The following is an 8,912-nucleotide window of genomic DNA, read 5'->3' on the forward strand; positions in this document are numbered from 1 at the left end:
TGCAACAACAACAAGAAGCACCGAGCTCGTAGTTTTGAATGGAGCAGCGCCTCAGCTCGGAGGACTATTTTTAGAAGCAGTAAAAAGTGGATTTTATTAGAATTCAGAGCTCCAGTTATTGTGGAGCTGCAGAGCTGCGCCTCCATCAGTCAGAGAGCAGAAAGCTCCATCACGAGGTGGGGATTTCCAGCCTCTGAACTCTTGAATGGACTCAGCTTACAGCCTTCTCCAATCAGTGAAATCACCCTGGGATGATGAATTCCCTTCAGCTGCACCCAAGACCGTAAGGTTTATTACAACAGAGGAGATGTTGCTGCTTCCACCCAGAAGCCCCTGGGGCAGATTCCTCCTGTTTTTTGGGCTCACCCGGGCCCCTCTGCAGCTCGGTCCTCCGGCTCTGGGTGAGGCAATGTGTCTGAAACCTGCAGACACAAAGCAGGATATGTTTGTGCAAGTCCGTGTGACGTTGGAAAGAGGAAGCGAGATGTTTAGTCACGCACCCTCATCTGCCTCACCCATCTATGGAGGCCATTTGGCTGCGCGCCTGCGGCTGTGACAGAGGCTTTCTTCAGACCCGTTTCCACAAGCTCAACCAGCCAGTTGCTGCCACCGAGCACACCTCTGAAAGTCCCCCCGCCGGAGCTCATATCATATAGTACTGTACTATTTACACATCATGAAATCCCAACAACAACAGGAAGTGCTGTTCATGGTACGGTTGGGAAATGACTTGTGAGGAACAAAGCAAACAGATTCTCCGCTTCAGATTGGTGGGAAACGGTTGCCTAATGCTTTGATCCTCCTTTTCTCTCCACGCCGTTTGTGCAACTAAATGGCTGCAGGGCCAGAGGGCTGTTATGCAAGATGGAGGCGCGCTGGCATTCATTTAAAATCTCACTGACCTGATTCTATAACAGCAGAAATGCTGCAGTGCAAGGGCAGACATAGGCATTGGCACGAGGGGGCCAGTGGCCCCCTAAATGCCACAACCGCCCCCCTTAAACGTGATGGCCACGATTTACTTGAGACATAGAAAAGTCAAAAAACAAACAAAATAAAAGCGTAAGGGTGGACGGACGGATGGACAAACAAACACAGAAAGATACATGTTGCCTCAACAGGGCACAAACCTTCCTGTGCTGGTCCCAAGCCCGGTAAACGCAGAGGGTAGTGTTAGGAACGCGCATCATTCCGTGTTGAAAACTCTCGGGTTCACGCATCGCTGTGCAATTTCCTACGAATGCGCCTTTCAATATAAACAAGTACGAACTTTGACCAATCAGGGACTCCGATTTGGAAGATTTGACGTACGGACGGCGTCCCTTTTCATTCACGAAAGCACAAGCTGTTTAGAATTTGATCATGGAGAAGAAATGAATGATTGCGGTTCGTTCCTGGACAGAATTCTAGAATTCACCAAGTCTTTCAGATATGGGAATAGAGCCGTGAAGGAAAAAGTCTGGAGCGCGAGATTTGCACCGCCTCGACATTTCACACCAAGCTTCTTCCATAAAGGTGTGTGCAAAGGAAGTGTGCATTATCACTTTTTAGCCGTGGCAGCCTGAACTGTCCGACGCGAAGTGCGTTAAAAAGTGATAATGCACACTTCGTCAGCCATTAACCCGCTTATACCATGGTCACTCACAAAAGAAATAAATAGTAACCAGTTTTCAGTCTTTAATTCTTGTTTTTTTCCAATTTGGATCGCTTTTCTCACAAAAAGGGAACTATTTGTCACGTGGTGCGGCCACGTGACTAATAGTCCGTGTTACGCCGCACCACCGCTGCAGTCAAGATTTGGCGATATAAAGCGATATTTATATGCTGATCTTTCCGATGTGTTAAATAAAGAATCAGCTCAGACAGAAAGGTCACCTCTTACCGGTTCTTTTTGTCCAAATGATGTAGCAAAAGGTTGTTTTAAAGAAGCCGGTGCAGCGATACAAAACATTTAAGCTAGCTGACCGGAACTTCTTTTTTCACTGTGCTGTTTTCCTGTGGTATTTCACTTTTTAACGCACACCCAGCAGCCAATCAGAATCGAGAATTCACCCGGACCATGGTATATGCGCTGGTAAACAGTAGAACAAGAAGGAGCCCCTCCCTGCTTTTCCAGTGTGAACATGGCGTATATATAAACGACCTGCCTCATGGCCGCTTCATTCCAGTCCCAGAGCAGAGCGAGCAGCTGCACCGTTTGAACTTTTTCATTTGAAGCTAAATAAAGGCGGTGTGGAGGGTGAAGTCCAGGGGAAAACCCAGCCTGCGACAGCATTGCGCTTTTGCTTCATCGCTCTCTGAGCCTGTTCAGGTTTTAGAATGTACATATTTTATTGACGGAAGCGAAAACATTAGGAATTCTCTGTGAAGCCGTCTGCTAAACAGAGCTCAGCTTTGGACGTTTCCTCCGTCTTCTCGCCGAAATCAATTTAAGATAACCTTTTTTGGAATGACTGAAGTGCGCCTCAGCCTCTTTCTGCCCCCACGGCGAGGGAGGTTAGAACAGGACAGAGAGAAAAGTTCAGCTACTAGGAAAGGGTAAAATCCAATCAGTGGATTCAATTTCCTTAAAAAACAAATAGCGTTTTATTTTGTTTTTAGTCTACAAAATCATACAAACCCCCCTTTAATTGAAATGACTATTTGTGGGAAAATGTTTACAATCTACAACAAAAGTTGGAATAATTCAACATTCATCCACCTTTTTTTATGTTATTTATCAAAAACTGTGCACCGAAGGGGAAAGATGCATTAAGTGTAGGAGGTGCTGCGGCTGCTCCGTCAATGTTTCCTTCATGGTAGAGGTAACCATGGAGATAATCACAGCACCCCGACCATCATATATATCCTTTTTGCCCAGCTATTTTTAGCCTCTCTCTTTTGCAGCGTGAGGATTAGAGCTCTGATTTACATTTAGGGAGCTCAGGAACCATTCGCTCTCGTTTCCTCCGGCAACATTTCCACATTAAAACAAAGAACATGTGACAATTTAAGGGAGTCGGCTCCAACAAAAAGGTACGAAATGGTGGAATTCAAATAAAATGGAGGGTGGAATAATGTGCCAGGCGGCTGGAATCTGGGGGCCGGCGGCTGCAGAGGTGATGTCATTGGGCCAGAGCAAAGAGGCGAGTGAAAAACAAGTCTTGATTCAGATCCTCTTTGCAGGCCAGGGAGGGGAGGAAGGGGGGGATGGAGGGGAGGGGGGGGAGGGGGGGCTGGCAGTCGGCCAAGCCAAGGGCTGCTGGGAAATAGCAGAGGATGCCAAGCAGGCCCCACCGCCAACATTAGAAGCTCACATCTTTGTTCTCAGAAACCTGGTGTGCTGCCAAAGGCCTCATTTCAGCTCCATGGCATGATTACTCTGGATGTAGGCCAACTACTGAGAGCACCCCCCCCCCTCCTCCACCTTCTTAACTCCCTCCCGAGGCTCTGTCTATTTTTTTCCCTGCGCCTTCAAAAGCTTTCAGCCAAGCATGCTGCTGTTGCCATGGCTGCAGAGAATGGAAGATGAAAGCAGGGAGCCGCTTCAGACCCAGATGTGCCACATGTGTTCATTTAGAACAACAATAACAACAGGAAAAAAAAAAAAAAAAAAGGAAGCGTATCCTCTCCATCTGACCGCCTCATCAGATGACTTAGTGAAATGCTTAAAGGAGGGGCGGGGGTGAGGAGGAGGAGGTAAAAAAAACCCAGCAGAAACATGTAAATGAGCAGCATTGTTTTCACTTCCATTTTTAACCGGGGGGGTAGTTTCAGTGGCATGTTGTGCAAACTCAGTTTGGCAACCAGGAACAGAAAGAGGTGAGGTTGGCTTCTGTAATGCTTCGCTTTAGTGAGCCTGCACGTAAAGTTCACTGATGACATCACTTCCCGTCCAGCGGAAACCCCCGAGTATTTTCAGACCCAGCCAGACGTTGATGTAAACAAGCTGCGGTGCAGAGAGCATGCTCCAGTGCAGCAGCTGCGTTATCGCCACTCTCTTAATGACGGGCCCTTACGGGGGGCCCGGAGCCCCGAGTCGCAGCCTTCAAAGTGCTGACTCTGGGACTCTACTAGAGAAAGTGCTCCAGATGCCTTTCTGCTGCACAGCCTCACACATTCATGCTTTCCAGCTGCACCGCCGCCTGTAGCCGCTCCTGCAGCAGCGCTGCAGCACTTTCTGCGGCTCGCTCGTGAATCATTAAAGATGCAGCGACACTCTACGCCTCCCTTTTTTCGCTCACAGAGGAATGAATGCTGGGGTTTTGGAGCATCTGAGGAACAAGAAGAAGCCTTCAGAAGGTTATGTAACTTCATCCCGGGAGCTACAATGAAACTATCTCACCACCATGCTGGAACCCAGTGCAGTCCCACAGACTCGGCTCAAACAGGCGTAGGATGCTGATGATGTCACACTTTCATCTGGTTTGGTTTGCTTTCACACACGGCGCTCTCCAAAGTGGACCAAAGACGGCAGAAACCGTCTGGAATGATCCCACCTTTGACTGTGTGACGTCACTCATAGAAAAGGGTTTACGTCCAAATGATGTCAATTTAGTCAACCTTTTTGGCAATACGGACGCCGCCATGTTGGAACCAGAAATCATCAGTTAGCGGTTATTAGTCCAAGTCGGTCTGAGTCAACGTTTCTATCATTTCTAGTCTCGCCAATCAGGTATCAGTTCATTGGAAGGCCACACCCCTACCACTTCAAATCTGTATAAAAACTGTTGAACGTTTTGAATGTTGATTGAGGCATCTGATTGGTCAGCTTATAACCTGTTATTCTGTAGAAGTTTATGGGATTTTGGTTTCTTGAAACCTTACTTCCTGTTTGGAACGCCACGGGGGAGGAGTCACTCAATCGAGTTCTCTTCAAATGATGCCTCATTTGTGGGCGATATCGGCAAACCAAGAGGATGAAAACCAGCGAGAACAAGAAAACTGGCGAGTCCAGCCAATCCACCGAGTTTAACGTAGCAAAAATGTTGCCGCTCATTCAGTTTCGGCGTTCGCTTCTGAGAGCGCCGTGTGTGAAAGCAAGACAAAAGCATGAGAATCATTGGCATATTTTCAATACTATTATTATTAGTATTGCTAGTAATGACAGCACCATGTTCAGTCCTTACCATTGACTGTATAAGAGAACTAGACTGAGTGACCCCTCCCCTTAATATTCCAAACGTTTGATTGACAGATTTCTTGTAGCCCGCTTTCAAGTGTTAGGGGTGTGGCCTTCCAACAAGCTTGATTGACAAGAATGGTTGCCAGATTGACTCGAACCAATCACTGGCGACTGAACTGACTTCATTTGGTTGGAGCAGGAAGTAAACCCTTTTCTACGGGTGACGCTGCACGGTCCTCTGATACAGTCAGTGGTTCTCACATTAGAGGCAGTTGATTCATAGCAGTGTTTCCATTGGAGGATCAGAGCCGGTTGTTTCCAGTCGCTCTGAAAGTGAAACCGACTGCGTTTGGGGTTTTACAGCATGCAAATACGATTTTGAGTGAAAGGGAAAACAAAGACAGTGACCTCATTGGAAAACTTTGACCCTGTGCTGTTCGGAGGAAAGCTGTGAATCGTTTGGCACTGAGGGTCAAAGCGGCTGCCGTGCATCCATAACAGATGCTGCGGCTACATCTCTGCTCTGCTGACTTGGAAACATTTTGGTTTCAGTGGAGCTTGGCAATCGTGTCAAGTTCCCAGCACAGACTGCGCCGATGCCCTCGTCCTTGATTGTCAATTTTTGTACCAAAAAACTCCCCCACGCACCCTTCCATCAAAGTGCAAGTCCTCGTGGTGTTCCTCATCCGCCTTTGGTTTTGCAGGCCTGGTTCATGGGCTGCTGGGAAAGGCGGGTTGTCACGTGGAAGGCCGGGAGGAGGGCGCCATCTCCGCGTCCCACTTCAAAGCGCCGTCTCTGAAATCAGCTCTCCACGAAGAAAGAAAACCCAGCTCCGATGGGAAGGTCGAGCACGTGTGAACTCATCCTGACTCTCAGGAGGACGACATCCTGTTTTCCCATCTGAAGTTTTTGTTTGAACAGCTGCTCCTAACTTTGCATCTCGACGTATTTCTGTAGGCTTTTTTTTTCTGGATGAACCCACAGCAGCCGCTCATGTTCAAGAGCGTACAGCGTGAACCTCAATGACAAACAGGTTTTGCAACACGGAGGTTGTCAGACATTACAATCATTGTTCCTAACAGGCACATTGTAGATGGTTTAGTCACCACAACAGGCTCAGCTGCAGCAGAAGTGTGGGAAGCAGATTGCTGCAGCCTTGACGCAACCGTGAATTCTCAAGGGACGGAGCGAGGGAAAGCTCCTTGGGAAAGTTCAGCGCCCTTGAAGGATCCAGATAAGGGGATAGCAACCTGTGGGTATTTGTTTTGTGCAGATTTGCAATGACTGCAGCACGGACACAAAGCAACCCGGCCTGGCGGCAGCGGAGGGGGGGCGATTTCGGTTTACATGGAAAGGATTGGTATCAACATTCAGCAGACGTGTAACTGGATCTCGCTCGATGCAAATCATTTGCTCGACAAACAGGGGTAAAGTTCGCCGTGCACAACGTTGCAACACAATGGGAGGGGCGCAGCCAGACGGCCTTGGAGAGGAAACGTTCTCCAACCAACTGGCAGGTCTTGCAGCAACGCCCAGAGTGAACACGCTGAAGGACAATGCCGTCCCCCTTTCCCTGCACTTCTATTTTCACATGACGAATCATCGAAAAAAACAACCTAGGAGAGCGCGGGTCGCTCTTCCTGCCTCGTGACCTCATCACTCCAATCAAAAAAGAGGTTGCCCAACGAGAAAATGAGTAAAGTTCACCCTCAGTGTAACTGGAAATAAAAGATCTCTTGTTCTTTTCACATGATCCCTGCCAAGTTATTCATTCACAGGCTGAAGCGGCTCACGCTGGGCGAACCGGGTGCCGCTGCCGCTGTCTGAACTGGTTCATCCACCCATTCAGCACATCGCCTCTCCGCTCTACGTGCAGGAACATGAACCCGTCACTCCGCACCGAGACAAAGCTGCAGCCAAACTATGCATGCAGGCAGTTAGAGGCCCATTGTTGAGCCGCTCATCCACAGGACCAGTGCCTCACAGGAATGCCGTTGTGACACATGTGCGTTGTTGACACAAGGGTTAAACATTGATCTGCTCTCACACACTTCAGCCGCCAAAAGGCGGGAGTTTTAACTGCTGCCACGCCGGTTTCTGTTTATCTTTCCACTCCTGCTGCCTCAGCCGGCGCCGCAGCCAGCTGCATTGTGGCGCAATGATTCACCGCGCTGCAGCCCAGGGCTGCGTGGTGCGTTTAGGGCTCTGCAGGGGTCACGGGGTGCAGGCGGGTGTGCTGGATGTCATGTGGTGCAGATCTCTGGCTGGGTGCTGGTGCAGAGGGGTTCAGCGGGAGTTCAGCACAGATTCATTATTCATGCTTTTCTGTGCACCAAATTATGCCACAGCAGGGCTTTCTGCCCCCCTTCTCACCTATTTTTGCCCCCCTCAAAAAGAAAAAACCCACAATCCTGTTTTTGTCTCTGTGATTTATGTCGGTGCAGGAAACTGACCGGTACAGTTTTTTTCATGGGGGGGGGGGGGTTAATCTAAGGCTTGTTGGCAATGCTGGGAAAAATCCCTGCTTAACAGTTCGAGGAAAGCCAAGCCACCTGGAAATCTCATGACTTCCTGAATCTAATTCCAGGCCGAGCTATCAGACTGTCTGACTAGCAGCTTTCATTGAGGGGTGTAAACACTGAACGTCAAGCGTGTTTTCCACAGCCAGGCCTGAATTAGGCATTAGTACTCACGTAATGCAGTGAACTCAAGTGGCCCCGCAAAGCCCTGATTATATTTTCTCCCTGTCTAAAGGATTTATAGTCCACTGCAAGCTCCCAGGAGAAAGCTGGACACGGTCGGCTCCTTTAAATGCGGCCTTTCCTCCACTGCGTAATGACAGACGTCAGTGACAGTTTTAATCACCTCCAACTGCAGCCCGAGCCTGCAATCGCTAGGGGAGAATCCAGGACAAAACCCCCTCCGGTGTCACAATGTGCCGTGTTGGCGGACCGTGACCTCATCCACACATTACACTCAACTGCCTCGTGCTGATTTTTTTTATCTTCAGGCCAGCACATTCCATCTGTCAGTTGCCTCGAAAGAATGTCAGATCCACAAAGGCCACAAGATCACCTGCAGGCAGAAACACACACCTGCAGGTCGAGGAGCCTCTCGGAGGGTGGGATGTAGGTCAGCTGACTGGAGCTTTACGTGTCTGCTTACTCAGCAGCACGCACCATCTCGCCTTCAGTCTTGCTTTTTCAAAGGGTGGTAAATAGCTGCGAGGAGGAAGCAAACAGGAAGCAGCGAGTTGTGCAGGGGGCAGAACGAGCTGTGGTGGCAAAACGGAATGAGTGAAGGCTTGATGAGAAAAAAAAAGAAATGAATCCTTTTGTTTGCAGAGTCCCATGTGAGTCAGGCAGGAATGCAGGCTGTGATTCAGTCTCTGCAGCGTCAGCAGAGATGATGATGTGTCAAATATGGCCTGTTTGCATCGCTGACAGTGGGGCAGGAAGCCACAAAGCGATGCTAATCATACAGTAGGAGCTTCACTCTGTGGTGCAACCTTTTGTCTCCTCATGTGTTTACACAGCAGCTGCTTTAGCTCTGACACACAGATTTAGATCGCCATAATTTCACTTCTATTCACTCCTGAATCTGTCGCCGTTTTCTTATGCGGTTGCACAGCTCATAGATCATGTAAGTGAAGCATGAAGGAAGGATGTTGAAAAGATTGTTCCCTTTTTTTTTGTGCAAGTTTTTTCTGACACTTTCCTCAATCCAGCGTCCTGGTTTTGACGGATCGTGCCTTATCTAGTGTTACAGAATTTCTGACGGGGCAAAAGCAGAGGGTGGAAATAATGA

Source organism: Oryzias latipes, chromosome 15 (genome assembly GCF_053564925.1).
Source record: "Oryzias latipes strain Hd-rR chromosome 15, Olatipes_Hd-rR_3.1".
NCBI classification, from domain to species: Eukaryota; Metazoa; Chordata; class Actinopteri; order Beloniformes; family Adrianichthyidae; genus Oryzias; species Oryzias latipes.